This window comes from Acomys minous (assembly GCF_964271855.1).
Source record: "Acomys minous genome assembly, chromosome: 6".
Taxonomy (NCBI): domain Eukaryota; kingdom Metazoa; phylum Chordata; class Mammalia; order Rodentia; family Muridae; genus Acomys; species Acomys minous.
In genome coordinates, this window is record NC_140487.1 from 27,067,334 (window position 1) to 27,093,953 (window position 26,620).

At 36.6% G+C, this 26,620-nt stretch overlaps 2 protein-coding genes across 5 annotated transcripts in view; one reads left to right on the forward strand and one right to left on the reverse strand.

Annotated features, from left to right (window-relative positions):
• Nucleotides 1–26,620, reverse strand: part of RUNDC3B (RUN domain containing 3B) — a 136,687-nt gene that overhangs the window by 89,407 nt on the left and 20,660 nt on the right. Inside the window, exon 1 of one of the 3 annotated variants that reach the window (XM_084785454.1) lies at nt 3,503–3,634. The exons of the other annotated variants lie outside the window; for them this stretch is intronic. The gene's annotated coding sequence lies outside the window, so the exon portion shown is untranslated. Of the gene's footprint in view, nt 1–3,502; nt 3,635–26,620 lie in introns of those variants that run through there. 3 annotated transcript variants of the gene reach the window in all.
• The window catches only part of LOC311599507 (ATP-dependent translocase ABCB1), a 158,517-nt gene that overhangs the window by 14,085 nt on the left and 117,812 nt on the right, over nt 1–26,620 (forward strand). The gene's annotated exons all lie outside the window — the stretch shown is intronic.

The following is a 26,620-nucleotide window of genomic DNA, read 5'->3' on the forward strand; positions in this document are numbered from 1 at the left end:
ACTATTAATAATTCTCTGAGTACTAATAGTAGTACTCTGACTAACAGGTACATGTAAGCCTCTCTGTATACTTAATATTTTAACTGTGTGTTTACTTTTAATTTTAAATAAAATATAATTACATTACTTTTCCCCTTTCCTTTCCCACGGCCAACCCCCTCCATGACCCTGAGCTTCAAAGTGATAGATTCTTTTGTCTTGTTATTATTGTTACACTTACCCACACAATATATAAATGTGTAACAGAAATACAACCCATTCAGTCTATTTCGTATTCTGTGTACATGATTATATACAATTAGCATTTTTACGTGGAGTCTGAGAAAAATATTCACACTTTGGTTTCCTGGAAATACTAATCTTACCCAGGAAAGTTGTTTAATCTTACTATAGAAACATTTGATTTTACATGTTAAATATGTGATTCTTTATTTGGATTTAGGTATTTGTCTAAGCTCTTCTCTCCCCTAGCAATTATTTCTCTCCAGGTGTTGTGCTATAAATTGATATTTGGAGTCTAATGTCTAAGATATTTGAGTAACTTCAACCATGGCTACCAAATTGGATGGTTTATTTAAAAAATAAATTCTTGCCTCTGACATGAACTCTGGTGCCCCTGATTTGATCTCTTCCCCTGGTGGGAAGGACTGGTGGGCACACAGAGGAGGGGGATGCAGGCTATCCGGATGAGACCTGATATGCTATGGCCATATAGTGGGGGAAGAGGTCCCCTCTGTCAGAGGTCTAGGGGAGGGGAATAGGGTGGGAGAGGGAGGGAGGGGGGCTGGAAAGATAAGAGCGAGGGGATAACAATCGGAATGTAATCGGAATAAATTATAATAAATTAAAATAAAAAGCTGTAATAAAATAAAATAACAATAAACTCATTTCTTTTTTTTTTTAACATTTTGATAGTTCAGTTTCTTTTTTTTTAAATTAATTTATTCTTGTTACATCTCAATGGTTATCCCATCCCTTGTATCCTCCCATTCTTCCCTCCCTCCCATTTTCCCCTTATTCCTCTCCCCTATGACTGTTGGGGGGGGGGAATTCCCTCCCCCTGTATATGCTCATAGGGTATCAAGTCTCTTCTCGGTAACCTGCTGTCCTTCAAGACTTAGAGGAGCGCTCAAGCAAAAACCAACTAGCAGAAATTCTAAAAATTTTAATTCTGTATCCATGACTTTTACAATGTTTCTCCCCTTTTCCTAGTAAACCATGTGTGATTTTTAAAGTTAGTCCTACTATCAACACATCCTGTCCTAATCACTTTGTGTGTGTGTGTGTGTGTGTGTGTGTGTGTGTGTGTGTGCACGAGCTTCTGGCAATCAGAACTAGGGCCTCAGAATATCAGAAAGGGCTCTACTTGCGCTTATTCTACACAGGCTCATTCTTATTATATGTAAACATGAATAGAAAGGCACCTATGAGTTTTATGCAAATGGCTAGTCAGTGTCTCTTTAAAAAGCTAATCTTACTAACCAACATATAGAAACCTGCTGAAATATTCATAATCTTCTTCATCCTCAGTCTTTCCTCATCTCCTTTTTTCCTTCATCTACACCCTATGCTTTGAGTTTAAGAAGCTCGTGTATACTACTGTTTCCATGTGTCTTTTAGGAACATTTCATGCCATCTTGTCAGCCATCTGAAGCATGATACCAGGAGGCAAAGAAGGCCGGAAGGCTTTTGAGACAGGTGGATTGTTTTTTGTTGTTGTTGTTTTCTAAGACAGTGTTTCTCTGTGTAGCCCTAGCTGTCCTGAAACTCACTCTGTTGACCAGGCTAGCCTTGAACTCAGAGATCTGCTTGTGTATGCTTCTGGAGTACTAGGATTAAGGTGAGCGCCACCAAAGTCCAGTGGGACAGGTGGATCTTAATAAGGTCACTTTCTAACCTACAAAAAGAACATCGTGACAGGTGGATCAGGGCCCAGGGGGCTCTGCTCAAACTATTGTACTAATCAAGGACAATATAATTGTAAACATTGAACCCCTACTCTGATCTACCCAATGGTCAGGACATTCTCCACAGTTATGTGGAGAGCGGGGACTGACTCTGACATGAACTCTGGTGCCCCATGTTTGATCACCTCCTCTGGATGGGGAGGCTCGAGCGCACTCAAAGAAAGAATAAGCAGGCTACCAAGATGAGACTTGATAGCCTATGACCATATAGAGGGGGAAGAGGTCCCCCTTGGTCATAGACCTACAGGAGGGGAATAGGGTGAAAGCGGGAGGGAGGGAGGAATGGGAGGATACAAGTGATGGGATAACAACTGACTTGTAATCTGAATAAATGAATAAAAATTTAAAAAGTAAGATCACTTTCTAGCTATGTGACATTGAGCAAATATTTTGACTTCCTCTGAGATGCTTCTGTAAGGTGACAGCACTGCTGAGAGTCACACAGCATACCCTGCATATGCAACAAGTAACACAGAGCTGTTCACATTAAGTACTGTGTAAGTGTTAACTATCACCACTGTATTCCTGCTACCATACACAATGAAGGGAAGTAAGTTCTTACACCACAAAGCAAAGTAGGAATAGGGTACAGAGTTCAGTCTTCTTTATGACTTCCTTAGAATCTAAAGAAGCTTTAAATTTTTACCTTCTAATGAACCTGTTTTTCTGCATCCACCTAAGTGTCCTCACAATGTTTCTAATCTTAGCCAACTTTCTTTGCCTCCGAGTGTTTAAGATTATTCTATTAAGTCAAGAGGCACAGGTGGCAGATTCCTGTCAAGTTTCTCTTTGCTCTTCAATCTCCCTAACAGGGAAGTATGGGAAACAGACGATAGAGAAGCGGGCAAAGAACGGCAATACTGGATTCACCTAAAGAGGGAGTTCAGACGGGTGACCACGGAGGAAGAGGAAGCATAGATGGCTGTACTCAAGTAGCACTTCCTTTGTAAGGAAATATTCAAGAGGCTCACAATTTTGCGTAGGACCTAGCTTGCTTGCTTTTTCGTTTTGTTTTCTTTTTAGTTTTTCGAGACAGGGTTTCTCTGTGTAGCCTTGGCTGTCCTGGACTCTTTGTAGACCAGGCTGTCCTCGAACTCACAGCGATCCGCCTGCCTCTGCCTGTGGAGTGCTGGGATTAAAGGCGTGCGCCACCACCGCCCGGCTCCTAGGTTGCTTTTTAATAATGCAGTTACAGACCTCCTTATAAGTTCATGAGTTTCACATGGCTGAGGAAAATAATAAAAATAACCTGGAAGCTTTGAAGAGCAGAGGAGGTGAGAGTGCCATTTGAGAAGAGAAACAACAATGTAGAAAACCCAGAGCTGACACTCAGCCCTAATCACTGATACAATGAGTAGGCTGCAGGAACTACAATGACTTGCCTTTATTTAAAAAAAAAAAAAAGATTTCCTGGACAATAAACTGAGAACCAATTCATGGAGCGGCATGTTATCATGACTCAAATGACCTTAAATAAACCAGTGGCATCTTTATGAAATTTTAACCAACTCAGCAAACTAGATAGCAGCACCCACCTTCTTCCTAAAGTGAGGCTCTTAGCTGAAGAAAAGAAACTCTTTGCACTCAGAAGCATGCCTTGCTAGAGCCCCAAAGAGCTTAGGGATCTATTGATACACCCTCAAATTTTATCTAAAGGATTTCTAAAACTAGAAAAATAGTTAAATTTAGATATGAGACATGTCCAATTTGTTATTTCATATATTTTAAAATACTATACATGGATTAACTCTTAATGGAAGTATGTATCTAGCATTCATGAAATTATCACTCACATGATAACCAGTGTGATGATATTTTCATTTTCTTTAAGAATGACCAGACTAATATATATTGAAATTTTTATTCTAAAGAAAAGAAATGCTGTCATTAACAAGAGTTATCTTTTTAAAGTTCTTGATGAGTGTATATATCTGCTTCCAATTATAAGTATAAACATAAAATATCTGAAGAATACATATAACAAAATTAATTTTATTTTCTAAAACAAAATAATTAAGTAACCAGTTTCATTAAGAAGCTGACAATGAAATTGCTGGTAATAGGCATTTTTTAATCTACTAATTTTGCTGCTTATCCAAACAGAGTGCCAAGATTGTGTTTTCCTGTCAGCATCATTGATAGCATAACGTTTCAATACTGGTTATCTAGGGTCATGACACAGGCCTGTAATCCCAGGATTCTGGAAGCTGAGGCAAGAGAGTCCGAGGCCAGCCTGAGCTGCAGTGACAGTTCAGAGCTAGCCTGGGCTGCACAGCGAGGTCCTGTTTGTGCATTTCTTTGTTGACAGACTGACTTAGAATGTTGTAAAACTGGAGGCCACATAAATGTCAGTACTAAAGAAATAAAACTTGGACTGGGTGTTTATGGCATGCCTTTAATTCCAGCACTTGAGAGGCAGAGGTAGGTAAATCTCTGTGAATTTGAGGCCAGCCTGGTCTATAAAGAGAGTTCCAGGATAGCCAGGTCTACACAGAGAAACCTGTCTAAAAAAAGAAAAAAAAAAAACACCCAACCAAACAAACAAAAAAACCCCCACAAGACAAAAAGAACCAAAACATAATTTTTTTCTGTGGTGATTATAGCTATACATACAGGTCATAAGACAAAAGTAACTGCTTAGAATGATTACTTTTGGAAATCCATAGTGAGAAAATGAACAAAACTTGCTTTTTATATTTTATTACTTGTCCAACTCTAATCTTTAAAAAATAACCATTTTCTAGTTAAATATATTTTTTAAAAGATTAGATTATATTTCATAGATTCAACATACATTTGCATATAGTAGGAAATGAATAAGATACTGAAAGCTAAATAAAGCTACTCATTCTAACATGGAGAGGAAAAAAAAAAACTAAGACACCTACTCCCAGTAGAGTTTAATAGATGGCAAAGCAGTTATTGTTGATAGAACTCATGTATGTTTTGTTAAGTGACTAGAAAATTCTTGCAGTTTCTCTGACCCTACAGTTTGAATACCATCAAGTATTATTATATAGCACTTAAGATGTTCAGAAACAATAATTTGACTGTTATCACTGTGAGTTCTAATGAATGTAACAGCACAGTATGTACAACTAATAAAACCAGGATTAAAGAAAGGAAACAATAAAATACACATGATCAAATGGGGGAAAAAAGACATATTTCATGTCAATTAGCTTAAAACAAGGTTTTAATTTTAAAACTTAGTGTAAGACATGTGTCTCCTCTGGATTTAAAGAAACAAAACTGAAAGTTTAGCACAACCCACGCAATGTACCAGGAAAGGTGACTTAGCTGATACAGCCCTCTCCAGTAAGACAGCTCCATGTTCCTGTGCAGCTCAGTGGCAGGAGACATCATCAGCATATTGGAGATGAACCAGTCATCTGAGCCCTTAGGAAATCTCTTTTAAAAAATAATTATTCAAAACAGCAACACATAGATATTTAAGAGACCTACCATTAAGTGATTAATTCTACACTGATTAGTCCAAACAAGAAGGTACATATAACCCTGAAGAAATAAACACTTTTCTATAATAAAAGGAGCCCAATTAAGATGAATGTAAGACCCACGTCTAGCAACAAAACTAAGCTGGTTGGTTCGGCTGGTCTGCTATGGGGGCTGGATGCTGCAAGTCTTCACAGTACGACAGCGAGTGCTCCCTTGTGCCTGTACCAGCATCACTCTTTCCTAAGGCAACAAACGTACAGGCTCTAAAAGGAGCAAGAGCCTGAATGAATTTGCTCACTTTTCAGCTCAGAATTTGTAGAATTGACTAAGAAAGGTTATGTTTGAACTATCTGGCTCAAAAATTTTTAACTTTAAAAAGAAATACTCATCTTGAGGTTTAAAATTTCTTCAAATTATAAGCAAATACAGTTTGAAATAGCAGTGTCCCATTTCTGCCTCAGCATGTTACAGTTAAGTGTTTTTTCCTAAACGTTGAAAATGGCATTCTAGTGTCAAACAACACATTCATCAGTTTAACAACAACACAAGGTAAACTCCTCTATGAAATAGACATTTATTTGCTATTACTTCCAATTAAAAAATTCCTTTCAGATGACTTTTTAAAATAATCTTTTTAGTTTTTGAGATGATAATACCATTACATCATTCCCCCATTCCCTTTCCTCCCTCCAAACTCTGCCATATCCACACTGTCTTTGCTGTCTTTCAAATTAACCTGCTCAGTCTATATAGTTTAACAATCATTTGGCAAAATATCTTAAATTTTGGCCAACTTGTTTTTTAAAAATTCTAGCTTGGCTCTATGGGAAAACTCCAAGGCCAAATTTCTTAAATCATATTCCAAACAAATGACATTTCCTTCTCCGATAAGCAAACATTGAAATCCCCCATAGAAGACTGTCTGACACCTTTCCAAATAACTAGATCCTTTATTAAAGCACACAACAAGCAAACACAGTAATATTTCATGAAAAAAATCAAAGGAAGATTTATACAGTGGCATCACATGTATCTTACCTCAGATATAACAGTTTACAAATACTAAAATTGGAAACATACCTGAGAGACTTCACAGCTACATCAAACTACAGTTATAAAAATGTTCTAACATTAAAATGGAAATCAGAATAGAATGCTTCTCCTCAAAAATGATAAGGTAAATTATTAACGTTAAAGCCATTCTCATATCATCTCTATCCTAAAAGATTTGCTATGTTGTTTATTATTTGTAGACCCAAATACATACTAAAGTAATAATAATAATCATGAAATATCACTAAAAGAAAATAATCTATAACTTAACTAGGCTTATGCCAAAGCTTAATCAATCTATCGGATAAAATGATGAAACTTTCTGATCTATTATAACACTCAATTTATGACTCTGTTAGTACACTAGTTATTATTCTCATACTGTGGTCACTATTTTTACTTTACTACAAGAGGTCATGGGGAGATGTTTGGTTTAAAACACATATTTACAAGCCATGCACTAGTGATACACACCTTTAGTCCCAACACTTGGGAGGCAGAAATAGGCAGATCTCTGTGAGTTTGAGGCCAGCATGTTTTACAAACTGAGTTCTAAGACAGCCAAATTATACAGAGAAACCCTGTCTCGAAAACAAAATAAGATATATATTTAACTTGCTGGATGTGGTGGCACATGCCTGTAATCGCAGCAGTAGGAAGACAGAGGTGGCTCTCTGTGAGTTCGAGGCCAGCCTGGTCTACAAAGCGAGCCCAGGACAGCCAAGGCTACACAGAGAAACCCTGTCTCAAAAAAAAAAATCACTGGATTCCATGTTATCTGTAGACATGTTTCAACAATGTTTTCTTTTATGGATGGAAAGAGAGGTTCAGAGACTGCCACAACCAAGCATTTACTTATTTTACCTAGCTTCACGTGTCTGACTGATGGAGGAGAATCAGTTAGTTGGTTTTGCTGTTGGTTTTGAATGCTCATTGACAGCCCCACAAAGAAGGGGTAAGGGAGTATAAGGAAACAATATATCTAGGACTTCCTCACATAACATTTAAATCCTTGGGAAACCTGCTTTCCTCTTGTAAATAGTGAAAATAGATGTGCAGATCCCTGGACCCTGAGGGGAGGGGTCTGATGAAGGCATCTCTTTTAGGACTGATTATTCCAAAGTCTGTCACTCTTGGCATACTGTTCAGGTGTGGGTCTCTGTGTTCACTCCTATCTACTGAAAAAGAAGCTTTTCTGATGAGGGTTGAGCAAGGATCTATCCAGCAGTATTTCATTAGGAGTCATTTTACTGATATGTTCATTTGGCAGAATAATAGTACTAGCTTTCTCTTAGGGTTATACCCTATCTAGGCTCAGGTTCTTGACCACTTTAGCAAAGGAAGTCCATCTCGTGGAGTAAGCCTTAAATCCAAACGGGGGTTGGTTACTTCCATAACATCTGTGCCACTATTTTACCAGTATTATTTCTCAAGCAGTTTCAGGTTGCAGGTCATATGGGTTATATTTAGGTTCTCTTGATGATTACCTTTCTACTCTCATCGTGTAAAGTGTACAGACTACCTTCCAGCACTATGAATATTAGCAGGGATGAAGCTCCTCGTTAGGTGCAGCTGGACTTCTCTGTGTTTGATTACATACATAGTTGTTGCCTTCAGCAGCAGAGTCTTAACACCACGTTGTGAAGAGCAACCAGTAGCCTTGGCAATAGTCTGTGATATTTGGAGGGTTCCATAGGACACCTTTGGCCAATGACTCAATAAGATGTAATCAATTCCTGGCACTTGGAGTTTTCCTTGGTGGCAAACAATGTCTAGTTGGGGACACTGGTAACTTCATGAAGATGGCTTTCATATATGCATATATATTTTAGGAAGCTTTCTACAGTAGTAGGTTTCTCTAAGTTTTTTCAAATAATCTTTAGTGTTAGCTGCCCCTACCCATATTTTCTCCTTTACCCTGCTCTCATATCCCCTCTACACTTAATCCTATGATTTTAGCCCCCATATTTTCTCTCCGTAACATGTCTACTCAGCCTCTATTTCTATTTTTAGATCAGTCTGTTGGATTTTCATCAGAGTTTTATGAGTTCCTTTTATATTTTGTGGACCAGGACCTTACTAAATACTATAAATACTTTTCCTACAAGTTCACTTATTGCTTTATAATATGCTCTACTCCCCAATTGCCTGCTTTCACTTTTGATGTCCCTGCTTTGAGAGTCAATCTGAGATGTCAATGGTAAGGCCAATTTTGAAAAGATTTTTCTTCTACGTTTTCTTCAAGGAGTTTGACAGCATCAGAGCTTTAATATATTTTTGTGGATCTTTGTATATGTTAAAGAAAACATATCTAATTTCATTATTTTCTCTGTGGACACATATTTTTCTAATACAAGATGTTGAAAACATGGCCTCCATTGTATGATACTGACATCACTGTTTAATTACTGGTTAGATATGTTTGAGGTTACTTCTAGGATTTCTGTTTTGTTTCAGTCTGTACCTCTGGCTTTATGTAAGAACATAATATTTGAATAAGTATAGCTTTGTAGTATATATAAATTATATTGATTATATATATTGTAATACATATAAATTGATTTTTTTGAGACAGGATCTTTCTGTGTAGTCCTAACTGTCCTAGAACTCACTCTGTAGAGCAGACCTAGAACTCTGAGATCTGCCTGCCTCTGCCTCCTAAGTGCTGGGATTAAAGGCGTGTATCACCACCACTTGCATTTATATTTTTAACCATACCATGTGATGCCTCCAGCTATTTGCAAGATAATGTGATCTTTTGTGGCTCTGTATAAATATTAGAATTATTTTATCTACTTGTGTATCATTGTAATTTTGACAAAGACTTAAATCTGTAATTACTTTGAATACTATGTTTTAAACTATATATATATAGTACCTTCTCTTTTAATTGAGCCCTCTTTAGTACTGTTCAAGTCCTTCACCTATTTGATTGTTTAGCCTCATGTATCTTATTCTTTTTAATGCTATAGAAAATAGAACTCTGTTTAAATTTTTCAGAAAATCCACTTTAACTGTTTTTAAATTCAGTTGCTTTTTTGCATGTTGTTGTTGTATACTGGGACTTTACTGTGTGTGTTTACTTGTTTCAGTGTCTTTTGTAAGTGGAGTCTCTTGGGACTTCTATAATATAAAGAGTATGTGATCTGAGGACAATGATAATTTTATTGTACAATTGTTTGACTTCTATCTGCCAAGCAATTTTTCATGATAGAAACGAGATGATTTAGACAAATAAGTATATGTGCCATATGTCTTAAAGACATTACCTGATGTACAAATATACTTAAATCAAGGTTTCACAGGACACTTCAAATATAACTAAAATGATACTTCTATCTATTTTATTATTTTCTTCAAACACTACATTACAATGTCAATGATTTACTCACAAAGATATTGTTCCTGTTTTTCTCTTAACTATATTAAAATTTAATGACATCAAAAAAACACAATATATATTCTATTTCCCTTTTCTTTGGTGATCTTCTCCTTCCACAGGTTCATTACTAGGTACCTGGTTTGTGGTCAGATTCTTGCACACATACGAGAAGCTTAAAAGTTAACATCTACATTTTAGAGGGAACATACAGTATTTGTCATTTGGGTCTGTATTTGCTCAATCAGCATAATTATTTTCTAGATCCATCCACTTACCTGAGATATCATAATTTCATTTTCCATTGTATTAAACAAATCCCATTTTCATTATCTATTCATCACTTGATGGACACTTAGGCTGTTAGGCTGTTTCCAATTTCCAGCTATTATAAATAGTTCAGTGATGACCATAGATTAGTAAATAAGTCTGTAAAAGTGGATAGAGACCTTTGGTATATGCCAAGGAGCGGTATAGTTGTATCTTGAGGTAGATCAATGCACACTTTTAGAGGTGCTGCTGCACTGATTTCCATTGTGGCTATATAAGTTTGCATTCTCAGCCACAAGGACTGTTTCCCATTCCCCATGTTTCTCCAGAATATACTGTCATTTGTTTTATTGATCTTGGCAATTATGACTGTTGTAAGATGAAATTTCAAAGTAGTTTTAATTTTCATCTCCATGATGACAAAGGATGTTGAACATTTCTTTAAGTATTCCCCTTCCATTTGTGTTTTGTCTTTTGAGAACTCTGCTTAGTTCTGTAATCCATTTTTAATTTGAATAATCTGTTTTCTTGATATTCAGGCTATCTAAATCTTTATATATGTTAGATACAAACCACACATCAGATATATGATTGATAATGATCTTATCATATTCTGTAGGCTGTTACTTTGCTCTCATGATGGTGTCCTTTGACATAAAAAAAATGACTTTAGCTTCATGAAGTCCCATTTATTGATTGTTGACCTTAGAGCCTATGCTATCAGTGTCATGCTCACAAAGTCCTTTTCTGTATCAATGAGTTTAAGATTATTCTCCACTTTTTTTTCTATCACATTCAGAATATCTTGTCTTACGTTGATGTCCATTTGGAGTTTTGTTCACTGTGATAAATGTGCATATATTTGGATTCTTTTACATGCAATCATCAACTGTCCAGCACCATTTTTTTGAAGTTTCTGGCTTTTCTCCAGTGTGTATTTTTGGCTTGTCAAAAATCAGGTGTCCTTGGGTTGTCTGGACTTACATCTTGATCTTCAATTCAATTCCACTGGTCAACACATCTGTTTGTATGCCAATATTATGCTATTTTATTACTATAGCTCTGTAGTTCAAGCTGAAATCAGTGAGATCATTACACCTTCTGTTGTCTTCTTCAATTTCTTTCTTCAGTGTGTTTAAGATTTTACTATGCAAATCTTTTACTTGATTGGTTAGAGTTATTCCAAGATTTGTTGCTGTTGTTGCTATTGTGAAGGGCAATATTTCCCTGACTTCTTTCACAATATATATGCCACAAATGTGTGCACGTGTGTGTGTGTGTGTGTGTGTGTGTGTGTGTGTGTGTGAAGACTACTTATTTTTGTATCTTGCTACATTGTTGAAAGTGTTTATCAACTGTAGAAGCTTCCAGGTAAAGTTTTTAAGATCTTTTATGTATAAAACCGTATCAACTGCAAATAAAGATACTGTGACTTCTTCATTTCCTACTTGCATCCCTTTATCTTTTTCAGCTGTCTTACTGCTTTAGCTAAGGCTTCCAGTGTTATATTGGATGTGTATGGGTAGAATGGACATCCTAATGTCAGTGGAAATGCTTTGAATTTCTCTCTGCTTCAGTTGATGCTGGCTGTGGGCTTGCTCTAAACTGCATTTATTATTTTTAGGTCTGTCCCTTGTACTTCTATTTTTTCCAGGATTTTTACCATAAAGGATGCTGGATTTTGCCAAAGGCCTTTTCTATCTCTAATGAGATGATCATGTATGTTTTGTCTTTCTGTCTGTTTATATGGTAGATTACATTGGTTGATTCCTATATGTTGAACCATTCCTGAATCTCTGGGGTGAAGCCAACTTGATTGCGGTTGATGATCTTTTTGATGACTTCTTGAATTTGGTTTGCAATATTTTATTAATTACTGTATGTCGTGGGGGGATTTCTCTTCTGGTCTTGTCTATTTTGGGCTCTGTATGCTTCCTGTACCCTGATAGGCATTTTGTTTTGTTTTTAAAGACTGGGTTTCTCTGTGTAGCCTTGACTGTCCTAGAACTCACTCTGCTGAAGAGGTTGGCTTTGAACTCACAGAGAGTCACCCGCCTTTGCCTCCTGTGTATTGGGAGTAAAAGTGTGTACTACCGCTGGCCACTCGATAGGCATCTTTAGAATGGGGTAATTTTATTGTATGATTTTGTTATAAGTATTTAATGTGCTTTTGACCTGGATCCAGTGATTATGGTTAAAAATCAAAAGGCTACAAATAAATAAATATAAACATGGAGTACTACTAGAGACCATCATTTAATGATAAAGCCCCCTAAATTGTATTACATGGTAGAGTACATCTATATTTTGAATTCTGTGATTTGTTGGGGATTTTAAAAGTCGCATTCCTGTAAAATAAACTTAAATTTTTTCCCCAGGGTTTTAAAATTAAAACCATTAAAAGCAAAAAAACCCTTCTCTTCAAGTACATTTAAAATGCATAGATTAAACTGACTTCTTAATCTAGATGCAAAAGTATAATGGCCTTTTATCTCTATCTCTTAACAAATACAAATATTTGAGATAAGGTTTTTACTTTTCACTACACACACACACACACACACACACACACACACACACACACACTTAGTACTACACCAATCACATAATCTAAATAAAAACAAGTGCTTAATATGCGAGGGCTCTATTTCAGAATTTTAAACTTTAAGTGCTATATAAATTTAGTTCCCCAGTTTCCTGGTAAGTGAAGGCTTTCGTGGGACAGAGGGGAGGATATCCTATTGGGACTCTAGATGAGAGAAGCATGGGAGAATGGCAAAGTAGAAGGATCCAGAGGGTCCTAGAAACCTACAAGTAGAACATTAAGATAGGCAGATTGGGGCCCAGGGGTCCCGCTCAAACTAAGGCACCAGCCAAGGACAAGACAGGCCGTAAACCTTAAACCCCTACCCAGATCTAGCCAATGGTCAGAACATTCTCCACAGTAGAGTGGAGAGTGGGATATGACTTTCTCACATACTCTGGTGCCTCACCTTTGACCATGTCCCCTGGAGGGGGAGACCTGGTGGCACTCAGAGGAAGGACAGCAGGTTATGGAGAAGAGACTTGATACCCTATGAGCATATACAGGGGGAGGTAATCTCCCTCAGGAACAGTCATAGGGGAGGGGAATAAGGGGAAGAATGGGAGGATACAAGGGATGGGATAACCATTGAGATGTAACAAGAATAAATTAATAAAAAAAATAAATTAAAAAAATTTAGTTCCCCAACAAATAAAAAGTCAAATAAAAACAATAAAAAGAAAATGAAATATCATAAAATAGTAATCAGATACATTATTGTTGGTAAAAGCCTTTTTAGTAGCCAATTTAAGAAGATTAAAATTCATATTTTATAAATACTGTTTTTAATAACCACGTCCAATAATTTATTAGCTACTGTTATTATAAAACAACTTTAAAGAAATTAAAGTATTATGTAAAAATAAATTTCACTAACACACAGCATGTCCATGGAAAGGAACTCTTAGAAGAAATCAACTGCTGATAGTTCGTACAATAAATATTATATACTGGTCAAAAATAAAAGAGAAATAATATTCAGAAGAATAGACAATGTGCAAAAACAAAAACTTGTACATAGATACTTCTAAGAGCATTATTTATAAGAACAAAAACATATAAGTAATGCAAATGTCTATTAACTAATGAATGGCTACATGGAAGGAGTATGTCCAACTAATGTACTATCACTCAATCACAAAAAAGAATAAAGTCATTATACACAATAACATGGATTGAAAACATTACACTAAGTCAAAGAAATTATACACAAAACCAAATACAAAGGACACGTATTTTATGAAATGTCTAGATTACATAAGCACATCGATACAGAACATAGTTTAATGATTTCCAGAGACTGAGTGAAGGTGGAGAAAGTCAGATGACAACATAACGGGTAGAAGCTGTTTTTAGAACTGATAAAAATATGCTGGAGGTAGGTACCAGTGACAGTTGCATAACTGCAAATATACTGAAATCCAGTGAAAAGCATAGTTTAGTTAAAACAGTCCATTTTATGTCATGAGTACATATAGTGATAAATATAATGTTGTCATTTTGCAGTCACATTTTATGATTCTGAACATTTTCATTAGTATTACAACTTTGAATATTTGAATAGTGTACCCTTTTTGTGAATGGTGGGAAGACAAAAAATGTAATGAAGAGATGAGTGCCCCAAAAGATGAAGGTCTGTAGAGGAAAAGGCTAAGAATCATGACAGCTTTTGTCCTTTTCCCCTTCTAACTTTTCCTTCTTCCCCTTTTAGCAGAAACGTAAGGAAGCTCAGGCAGTCCATGAGAGAAACAGAGTAACATTTCACTGAGAAGAGTCTATTCAAAAAGCATCAGAAAAACAAGAAATGATGAGGGCTCTGAACTGAAGAATAAAGAAAGCACAGGAACAGAATAGAGATTAAAAATAATAAGGGAAAAGCACAGAAACTTAGTGATTCTTATTTTTCTAGTCAACTAACCCTTTTCTCTATAGCTGACTTAGAAACTAAGGGTTTCTATTTTTAGAACCTACAGCCATACAACTAAAACTTAGATTTACTAGGACATATGAATAGTTACTTTATTTTCTGTAAGATAGAAGACATTAAATAAAATTTGCCATTAAACATAAAAACCCTATGCTTCAGAAATTAGTTAAATGATGATTTTTAATTAAAAATCTGTTGAGGCTTTCTTATATTTCCAAGCACATAACTTAAAAGGGTTTCTCCGAGTGGCCTTGTCGGTTGTCTAAACACCAAATCCTGGCAACTGGAGTAGTTTCTTATCGCTGGCATCATGTTTTGGCTTGAGTCTAGGGGTTCTTATTGGATGGCTTGTGTTCATGTTACTACAGAAACAATGCAAGCCTCATTTGATGTGCAAACCAGGAATCAAAAGTTGGAAAGCCTTCAGAAATGAACAAAGAAAACGCAAAAGTCAGACGGACAGGTTTTTCCTTACCTATTGTTTCTAACAGTGTTTATATTCACTTCAAAAGGCGGCCATAGGGAGGTGACTATTTCCCATCTAAGTCAGGAAGGACTTTGAGGTTGAGGCCAAACCTTAGGTATCAGAACAGTTCAGCTGAATTACAGAAATTATGCAGTGTCAAATCACAGCACTTTTGGCTCTTTTTAAGTGTCTGAATTCAAATACAAATGGGAAAAGGGGAGAGTGGAGATTATTGCTTCTGCATAAAGGTTCAATTTTCCAACAAATTTCCACTGAATATCCACCACCTCATTGTAACATATTTGGAACACATCAATACAGAGCCAAAGCTATTAGCCCTGAAAAAAGGACAATAAATAATATTGAGTAAATCATACAATGTATTAGATAGGCTTAAAAAAATGATGCAGAGGAAAAAAATGGGATGGTAAGAGATCGAGAGGTGATTCATACTTTTAAATAGTGTGAATGGAGTAGGCCTCACTGAATAGTTTCCCAGTAAACTGTGGAGCTGACTAGTCACACACTAGGAGAAGCCGGCCCCTATACAGGGACAGCCAGGCAATGTTGTCTATGCTGAAATATACCTGGTACAGTCGGAAACATGAAAAGGTTAAAGATAGTTTCTGTTATCTTTAATAAATTCAACTATGATATCACCCAGTTGAATTTTAGAAGACTATTTCTGACCACTTTACTAGTACATTTTTTGGTTATTGTTATTTGTTTTATCTTACCAACTCATTAAAGAGCAAAGCTACAAGCCAGGCTGTGATGGCGCACGCCTTTAAGCCCAGCCCTTGGGAGCCAGAAGCAGATGGATCTCTATGACTTCAAGGCCAACCTGGGGCATTTTAAAAATTAAACTGCATTTTCCTGTAAGCCACTGCTGCACCTCTTTCCCATGTGACACTTTCCCCAAACCAGGCAGAGATTACTAATGCCTTTGCGTTACATCACAATTATTAATATTTTTATAGCAACATGACTCAACTATACAACACTGCTAAAACTTCTTTATACCCTTCAAATCCAAATGTCAAGAAATAGAAGGTATTATTAATCTTTGTAATCTCAACCACACCTAGATGGGTTGCTGAACAATGAAAATAAATAGAATAAAAAAAAAAAGTAGATGAATCTGCGAACAATATTGGCAGGTTTAAAATGGAATGAAAACCCAGAAAGCACATGCACAGTAACCAAGTGGAGGTATCTTCTCCAGAGAAGGCGATGACTCACTTCCAAAGTAGAGGAAACAAGTAACATTTAGCCAAGAAAAACCTAGAGCGGTCACAGCAAATGACGGTCCTTGGGACCTACCCTACCGCACTGTGACAAACTACCTGCCTTCTAAGGTAACTGGAGATAAAAAAGCTCTAATAGCACATATTATAATGAAAACCCAGGATCCTCCCTATGAGGGAATTTTGTTTAACATATTTATCATAATTCATTTGACATTCATGCATGTTGTAAATAGAAATATATTTTCTATTACTGAGAGTTTTTTTCCTATTGTATATGATAGCTAGCCACTTATCATGTGGAAGATAGCTAAGTTGCTTCTCGTTTTTGACAAGTATAAATAAAGCTGCTTTAAATAGATTTTTGTATAAACATAGGTTTTCATGTCTCTTGAGTAAAGGCCGTGGATTTCTGGGAAGCAAAAATTTATTTATCTTTATAAAAAAATTCATGAATTTTCTTAAAGAGGGTATATAGTATTTTATATAAGCAATACTACATGACAGTTCTAGCTTCTCTTCATACATCTCTCAGAATTTGGTAAGTGTACAGAGGAAGCCTGCCACGGTTTTGTTAGGTGGAAGTCAGACATGAAAGCAGAGCTGGGAGAGGGATTCCTACAACCAACTTAAATTCTGCCCCCTGCTGGTGGACCCTGAGAGTCTATTATAAAACTCTGACCCTAGTGCTCACTGTAAAACCTCAGTTTTCCAAATAAAAAAATGTCAGTTTTAAGATCAGCCCTGAGACCTTGAACCGTCGCTAAGAGGAGTTAGACATGAGGCAACTGAGAAAACAACAGCACTATCTTGTCACTGTGCCTTGTAACTGTCAGACTGCTCCTCTGTGGTTGAACATCCTTGGGACTGCAAAACAGTGTTCCTCTATATAAATAACCGAAGGTGCCATGGCCCTTTCCCACACATGTGCTCTCATAAAGAGTCTGTGGCCTTGAAAAACGTGATATCCATTAGAATATCCCTTAAGGTGTGGTTTCGGAACCTTTCTTGTGTACTTTTCTCTAGGACCAAAAGAATAAATGCCCTAAAAGGGAGGCATAGTCTGTCACATCCACATGGATATGCTGCTCACTTTAAAAATATTCATAAAAATTTCATTAAAATCTACAATGCGGAACTTAGTGACCTGCTACTTCACTGTGTCACGGACCTATTTCATTTTCTCTTTAGAGTGCTCGCTTTCCCAAACAGACTTCTGCCTGTGCCTCCTGAGACACCTTCAGAACAAAATTTTTATTTTATATATTTTTTGAAACAGGTTCTCTGTGTGTAGCCCTGGCTGTCCTGAACTCATTATGTAGACCAGGCTGGCCTTGAACTCACAGAGGTCTACCTGCCTCTTCCTCCCAAGTACTGATATTAAAGGCATGTGCCCCCCAGTGCTCAGCTCCTCAGACCAATTTTATTTCTCTAATAATGACTTTGACAGCATCTTTTCACATGTTTACATGCTGTTTGTCTCCCCCCTGTCCTCTCTCCCAGTGTGTGTGTGTGTGTGTGTGTGTGTGTGTGTGTGTGCGCGCGCGCGCGCGTGTGTGTGTGTATGAGCTGCTCAACTTTGTGTATTTTTTTTACCATTTTTTATTAATTTATTCATATTACATCTTGATTGTTAGCCCTTCCCGTTTCCTCCCATTCTTCCCTCCCTCCCACTTCCCCCCTTCTCCCCTCCCCTATGTCTGTGATTGAGGGAGACCTCCCCCCTCTATATATGCTCTTAGAATATCGAGTCTCTTCTTGGTAACTTGCTATCCTTCCTCTGAGTGCCATCAGGCCTCCCCATCCAGGGGACGTGGTCAGAAAAGGGGCACCAGAGTTCGTGTGAGAGTCAGATCTCACTCTCCACTCAACGGTGGAGAATATCGTGTTCGTCGGCTAGGTCTTGGTAGGGGTTCGAAGTTTACTGCCTATTTTTCCTTGGCTGGTGCCTTAGTTTGAGGAGGACCCCAGGACCCAGATCTGCCTGTCATAAAGTTCTTCTTGTAGGTTTCCAGGACCCTGTGGGTCCTACTATTTCCCCATTCTTCCATGCTACTCTCGCCAAAATTCTCAATAGGATGTCCTCTCCTCTGACCCACTTTCTTGGTAAGTAAAGTTTTTCATGGGACGTATCCCTTGGACTAGTGTTTTGATATAAGTGAGTATATACCGTTTGTCTCTTTTTGCTTCTGGGTGAACTCACTCATTATGATAATTTCTAGGTCAATCCATTTGTCCACAAATTTCGGGAATTCCTTGTTTTTAATAGCTGAGTAGTACTCCATAGTGTAAATATACCACAGTTTCTTAGTCCATTCTTCTACTGAGGGACATTTAGGCTGTTTCCATGTTCTGGCTATTATGTATAAAGCAGCTATGAACATGGTTGAGCATATGTCCCTGTTGTGTGTTAGGGCATTTTCTGGGTATATTCCAAGGAGTGGGATAGCTGGGTCTTGAGGAAGCCCTATTCCCATTTTTCTGAGAAAACGCCAGATAGCTTTCCAAAGTGGTTGTACTAGTTTGCATTCCCACCAGCAGTGAAGGAGTGTTCCTCTCTCTCCACATCCTCGCCAACATGTGGTGTCATTTGAGTTTTTGATCTTAGCCATTCTGATGGGCCTAAGGTGGAATCTCAATGTCATTTTGATTTGCATTTCTCTGATGCCTAACGAGGATGAGCATTTCTTTAAGTGTTTCTCGGCCATTTGATATTCCTCTGTTGAGAATTCTCTGTTTAGTTCCAAGCCCCATTTTGCAATTGGGTTGTTTGGTTTTGTGGTGTTTAATTTCTTGAGTTCTTTATATATTTTGGATATTAAACCTTTGTCAGATGAAGGGTTGGTGAAGATCTTTTCCCAGTCTGTAGGCTGTCGCTTTTTCTCTTGACAGTGTCTCTTTGTGTATTTTTAGCTGATCTAATTATGTCATTTTCACACAAGCATGTACAGTTTCATTTATTTTATCTAGTTTAGTTATATTTTCATTTCATAAATTAATTCTGTTGTAATCATTGTACATTACTAACAACTACACTTTATCTAAGTCTTTGGATATTCTGAATATAAACCCTTCTTCAAATATATAAAGTATACACATGCCCCCTGGTCTGTGGCTTTTTTTTTTCTTTTCCATCCATTTTTCTCTTTATTTAGTTTTTCTTTTCTTTTTTTTTATTCATATTACATCTCAATTGTTAGCCCATCCCTTGTATCCTCCCATTCCTCCCTCCCTCCCGCTTCCCCCTTACTCCCCTCCGCTATGTCTGTGACTGATGGGGACCTCCCCCCCCCATATATGCTCTTAGGATATCGAGTCTCTTCTTGGTAACTTGCTATCCTTCCTCTGAGTGCCACCAGGCCTCCCCATCCAGGGGACGTGGTCAGAGATGGGGCACCAGAGTTTGTGTGAAAGTCAGATCTTCTCCACCTAACGGTGGAGAATGTCCTGTCCATCGGCTAGTTTGGGTAGGGGTTCGAAGTTTACTGCCTATATTTTCCTTGGCTGGTGCCATAGTTTGAGGAGGACCCCAGGACCCAGATCTGCCTGTCATAAAGTTCCTCTTGTAGGTTTCCAGGACCCTCTGGATCCTTCTATTGCCTCATTCTCCCAGGCTTCTCTCACCTAAAGTCTTAATAGGCTTTTCTTATTGCCTTAACTTTGCCTTTTCAGAGACAAAATGGCTTACTTGGGGTTTGTAGTTGCTGTTGTTGTTGTTATTTACAATGTATTTTTACCACCATTGCAGTTCTGCTATACTGAATATTATGCTGATTTTGTTTGAGTTTTAAACTTGTTCATTTTCCCTTATTTGAGATAGGCGGATAGTTAGATAGATGATGGATAGATGAACAAATGGACAGATGGATGGTGGATAAATTGGTGGATAGTGTTAGCTATGGATATAAACTCCTTTTTTTCTCTATGTATCCATAGCTGCCCTGGAACTCATTCTGTAGACCAGGCTAGCTTGGAATTCAGAGATCTGCTTGACTTTGTCTCCCAAGTGCTGGGATTAAAGGCATGCACCATGACACTGGCTCTTAAATTATTTTTTATTTTTTTCTTGTCAATTCATTGTTCTAGCATTGCCTGTTAAAGTTTATAACTTCTCTACTGAATGGCCTGCACATACAAAAGAAAGTCAATATTTTTAATGGGGTTATTTATCAATTTACTATTCACTCACTGGATCTGTGTGTAAGATTCCATTGGCACTCTGCTATTATCATGATACTAAATTCTGAAATCAGATAGGTTGAATCACTGGCTTTGACTTTCTTGTGCAAAACCACTTGGCCTATTCTACTTAGTTTCCCTCATCATATAAACCTTAGAATCATTATCATTTTGTCTAAAAAAAAAAAAAAGCCTGAAACTGAGATTACATTGACTCTTTAGAAGAAAAGGAAAATAACTGATAATCTTATTAGTTTTCTGAGCTATAGTGATAAAGTATCCATCAAAAAGGTAAGTGTGCTAGAGCTGAATACAAAATACCTTTAAAATAAAATAAGACAAAAATGTCAACAGTAAAATGTCCTTCTATTCTAGAGTGTGAGTTCTTCAAACTTTATTAAAGATTCTAATGTCTATAATCATGAAGGATACTAAGGCATGCAGTTTCCTTTTTTACTGTGCATATTAAAGGTTTTTAAAATTATTCTTGAATTATGTGCAGGTATTTATCTACATGTGACTGCAGGTGCCCACAGAGTTCAGAAAAAGGTGTCAGATTCCCTGCAGCAATTGCCTTTATGTTTCTAAATTATTTCACTTAGCAGTTACAATGTTGTTCTCTAGGTTCACCAAAATTGCTGCTAATGACAGGATTTCCTAGTTCTTTAAGGTTGAATACTATTCCATTAAATACACAGGATACAATTTCTTTATCAATTTGTCCATAGAAAGATATTTATATTGATTCTATACCTTTGAAATGTGAAAAATGCTGCAAATAACATAAGGACAAAGCTATTTCCTTCTCATATTTATCTCATTGCTTTTAGACATATATCCAACAATGAGATTGCTACATCATAAACTCTATTGTTGACTGTTTTAAGGTCCTCACAGTGTTTTCTATAATGGCTGTACTAACCCACACTCTCACCAATAGAATGAATGTACTTCTTTTTCCATACCCCTTTGCCAGTACTTGTTACATCCAGTGAAATATTTCATTGTGGTTTTGATTTGCATTTCCCTGATATTTTGTGGTATTGAAGATCTTTTCATATATTTATTGTACATTTGTATGTCTTCTTTGGAGAAAATGTATATTCAGATCTTTTAAATTTTTTAATTGTTCATTTGTAATGATTCATTCTTTAGTGCTATAAATCAGAGGTTTTTAAAAACAATAGGCAAGCACACTATCACTGAGGTATAGCCTGAAGCACTGCCATTTTTTAAAAATCTGGTTATTTTCTAAATTATTTTAGTTCATTCTATAGTATAATGTACAAATATTTCATCCCTTTTTGCAATCTATCTCTCCATTCTGTGGTTTCTTTCATTTGCTATACAGAAATTTTTTAAATTTCCCATAATCTAACATGGGTATCTTGGCTATTGGGTTTATATCTAAAATACCACTACCCATGTTAGTGTCGTAAAGACTTTCTTTTATGTTTTCTTCTGGCAGGTTTATAGTTTCAAGTCTTACATTTAAATATTTAATTCATTTCAGATTGTTTTTTGCAGAGGATGTGAGGGCTGCACATTTTCTTCTTCTACAGGCTGTAATATATTTTGGTTCAGAGAGTCTCCAGATTTGTTCCTTTTGCTCACAACAACTTTAGATATTCAGCGATTTAGGAATGGTATATAAATTTTAGGATTTTTCTAGATCTATGAAAAATATCATTGCATAGAACAGTAGTTATCAGTCTTCCTAATGTTATGACCCTCTAATACAGTTCCTCATATTGTGGTGGCTTCAACCATAAAATTATTTCATTGTACTTTATAACTATAAATTTCTACCATTAATAATCATGATGAAAACATTTAATAGATAGGATATCTGATATGAGACCCTTGTGAAAAGTCATTCAATCCTCGAAGGGGTCACGACTCACAGATCGAGAACCAATGGTATAGAAACTTGCTAGAATTTGTAGTTTGGGGCGGAAGGTATAGTTTATTAATATTTAATACTCTAATCTACAAACATAAGATATAGCTTTTCATTTACAATAAATGTCATGTAACAAGGTTTCAGTCAACCATGGACCACATATAAGAGGCAAGTCCCGCAGACTATATAGTCCTCTCAGTTTGTGGAAGTACACTTTATGACTTGTACAGTGGCAAAATTGCCTGACAGTGTACTTCTTAGAACACAACTCGAGTACTAAGTAAGGCGTGACAATATTTGCAACTTTATAGCCAGCTTGTCTGTTTCTGAAGTAGATGACAAGGTGAATAAAACTGCATGTGGTGCCTTGACAAAGCCCCATTGTCTCAAGCATTTGCATACTTGGTCCCCTGATGCTGGCCTTGTTTAGGAGGCATGGCCTTCCAGGAAGACGTATGTCACTGGAACAGGCTTTGATAGCTTAAGCCCCACACTACTTCTAGGTTTTATTTCTCTCTCTCTGCTCCTGGCTTGTGGTTCCGGATGTGAGCCTTCAGCTTCCTGTTCCTGCTGCTGTGCCTACCTGCTGGTGTGTCTCCAAGCCATGATGGGCTCTTACTCCTCTGGAGCCACAAGCCCAGATAAACTGTTCCTTTTGTAAATTGTCTCCAGTGTTTTACAGAATAGAAATATAATCAATAGGAAAATAACTGAGATTCTGCATTTATTCCCAAGAAACTTCATCTCGCTCTGATTTACTCAGAGACATAAAACATAAAAGACATAGTTGTTAAGAAAGCCTTGGAGTTATACTTTGAGTTTAATTTGGATATGAACTGAATGTGTGGTGTGGGAAATTTAAAACACTAGTAGAATCTTGTTTTGAATAACATAAGACTTAGACTATCTGAATACTGAATAGTCAAGTGTTACACAGTCCAACACTAAAGTCCAGGAGGAATAGTGACAGATAGATCAATGATGCGCATGAGTAACAATACTATATTCATTCCAGAAGCCTGAAGGGACTAAACACAGCTATCTTTCTGGGAGTGAGAAAAGCACCTGAGAGAAAACATGTTATAATAGTAAGCTTGTAAGAGTTTATTAAGCTCACATTTGAACACTTAGCAGAAAAATGTCAAAGCACAATGAGATATATTGGTTTGGCATGTGTAAGATTTTTCTTTTTCTTTTTTAAAATTCTATTTCATTTGTGTGTCTGTGTATGTGTGTGAGTGTATGTTTGTGTTGTGTGTCACAGCACATGTGTAGAATTCAGAGGCCAACCTATAGAAGAAGGGTTTCTTTTTTTCCTTCTACTATGTAGGTCACTAGAATCAGAGGAGTAGTCGTGCTTGGTTGAAACACCTCTGCCTCCTGAGCTATCTTACTGGTCTCACATAAATAAGAATTTTCTAACTACTTGAACTGTCCAAAAATGTGATGAACTGCCTTACAGGTTCCCAGAGATCAGATGTGTTCAAACAAAAGGCTGTAAGTCCCCAATTAGAAATATGACTGAGTGTGGGCTTGGTGTGGCAGTGCACACCTTTAAATTCCAGCACATGGGAGGCAGAAGGAGATTGATTTCTATGAGCTGGGAGTTCGGCTTGGTCAATAAAGGGAGTTCTAGGACAGCAGGGCTACAGAGCTGTCAAAAAGAAGGAAGAAAAGAAGGAGAGAGGAATGAAGGAATGAAGAAAGGAATGAAGGAAGGAAAGAAAGGAGGGAAGGAAAAAAGGAAGAAAGGAAGGAAGGAAGGAAAGTTAAGAAAAGAAAGTACTGAGTGTGGTTTGTCACTAGACTAGAACAGATTCCTTCTTCTCAACTTCTGGTCTCGTGTCCTGACTGCAGCAGCACACAGAAACACATGGTGAGAACGCAGTAACTGCTGAGAAGGCTGAAAGCTTAACGTCAGCAGACACTTAGGTGTGTAGCTTCTGCAGTATCTTGAATAGACAATATAAAGTCAGACGAAGAAGTGTCTTACTATACAGCTCAGGCTGGCCTCACCCTCACAGTGCTCTGGCCTCAGCCTCTAAAGGATTTACAACCCCTGGGATTACAGACGGGAGCTATTGTGTTCAACTTATGCTTTAAAATGATTGAAGTTTGAATGGTACTGAACTGAAGAAACAACTCAGGTCTTCCTATTTTTAATATTCTCTGATGAATTCTTCCTTCCCAACTATATTCTAGAAAAAATAAGACCATCACTTGATTAAATGATTAGTGCAAATAAGATTCATGTCAGATTTTTAAAGCCTCCTTTTCTCCAATTATGAGTCTTTTAAAATGAATTAGAAGTAGACAATTTTGTCAGCTCTTCACCTTACCTGTGGCAGCACAGCCTACACTATGTCTGAGGGAGCTATTTATCTTTCTCTGAGAAAATTTTAATGTATTAGCCAAATGCTCTTTATTTTAAAAAGTAGTAGTAGTTTAATAAAAGTAAATCTTATAAGATGCTTTTAATTTGTACTTATATAAAAACATTGAGCACTTCAGTTAAAACTAAATGTTAACTTACTATTTATAATGTACAATAAAATATATAATCCCTCAAAATACAAAATAAATGTATTATATTATATTCTTAGGAATAGGAAAATATGAAATTCCTAGGCTCTTGAGGCTTTCAAATATTTCTTCTCAAAAATCACTTTGTGATCCATATCTATTAACAACCACAGCAACCACATAGGTCATTTATAGTAACACCTTTAAAAGCATGCTTTGAATTATTGACCTTCAACTTAACCCTGAAATATCTCATATGTCCACAAGATTTCTGTTCTGGTTGTTTTGTGGCACTGGAAAATGCTCCAAGGGCCATGCACCTGCCACCCTTCCACTGAACAATTCCTCAACTTTGTTAGCTTTCTTACCTATGGCACCCAAACTTATATGGGTACATCAACAGTATTTCTCAGAAATAGCAAGACCCAATCTGATTATCTAGAGTCAGTTCTGAATATTCATTATCTGTACTTTGCTGAGGCACAACACATGTCTACTGGTCGAATAAAAATATGATTATCACACAAGTAACAATTCCAACAATATTTCAAAATACATCTATATTATTCATTTTCATAAAACATATTTTGTCAGCATTAAAAAGTATAGAAGAGAATTAACAATCAAAGTGCACTTGAAAGTTCTTGTAAACTATCAAGGCAAATTACCTTTGCAAACTTAAAACTATACCATTAAGACCATTTTTTTAAAAGTAAAAACTAAAGCAAAGCCTTTAGTAACCAAGTGTTCTTTGGAAGACCAGATAATGGAATTGAGGAAATAGACCTGTTAATTGTTGTTATTGAGACTTACATTATACAATTTTTGGTTTTCATTAGTTATACTTTAGATACTATCTGTTTTGAGACAGGGTCTCCTTATGGAGGTTTCAATGTCCTGGAATTCACTATGTAGACCAGGCTGGCTTTGACCTCATAGAGATTCACCTGCTTCTGCTTTAAATTTTAACTTTTAATTTTAAAAAATGTGAATTCAGAGACAATGTTTCCCATAAACCCTTTAAAAATGACTTATACTTCACAATTCCACCCATCTATGTTTTGATCATATCCCACTCTCTTTTATTCCTTTCCGATGAATCCTTTCTCCTACTTTCCTGTTTTGGGGTTTTGCTTTGTTTTGTGAGTCATGAATACACTGCATTTAATCACGGTTGCTTGACTACACATGGGTGGGGTCTACTTGAGCAAGGGCAGTTACCAGTAACTACTCTGCTGCCTTTCAAGTTTTAAAAGAATAACAGTTATAAATATGCTTACTGGTTTAAGAGAAACAAAGTCTAAAATCATACTTATTTTAAGATACTTATTGCTAAGTTTTTCAACTGTATCTAATTTAAAGAAGTATATTGAGAATAAACACATTAATTTAATGCTAAAAACCAGTAAGTTAGCTTGGGATATGCTAGCACCTAAGATATAAATGTAAAAACTTGGGGAAAGTGACTTTGTTCTTGTATATGGCAATGAATATACATTTTAGATTAAAAATTAACATTTTTAGATTTAATTATTTTACTTTATGAATGTTTGTCTGCGTGCATGTACCTGCACCATGGACATGCCTGTCAGACACCTGGAAGCGGAGTTATAGATGATTTTAAGTCACCATATGAATGCTGGGAATCAAACCCCAGTTCTCT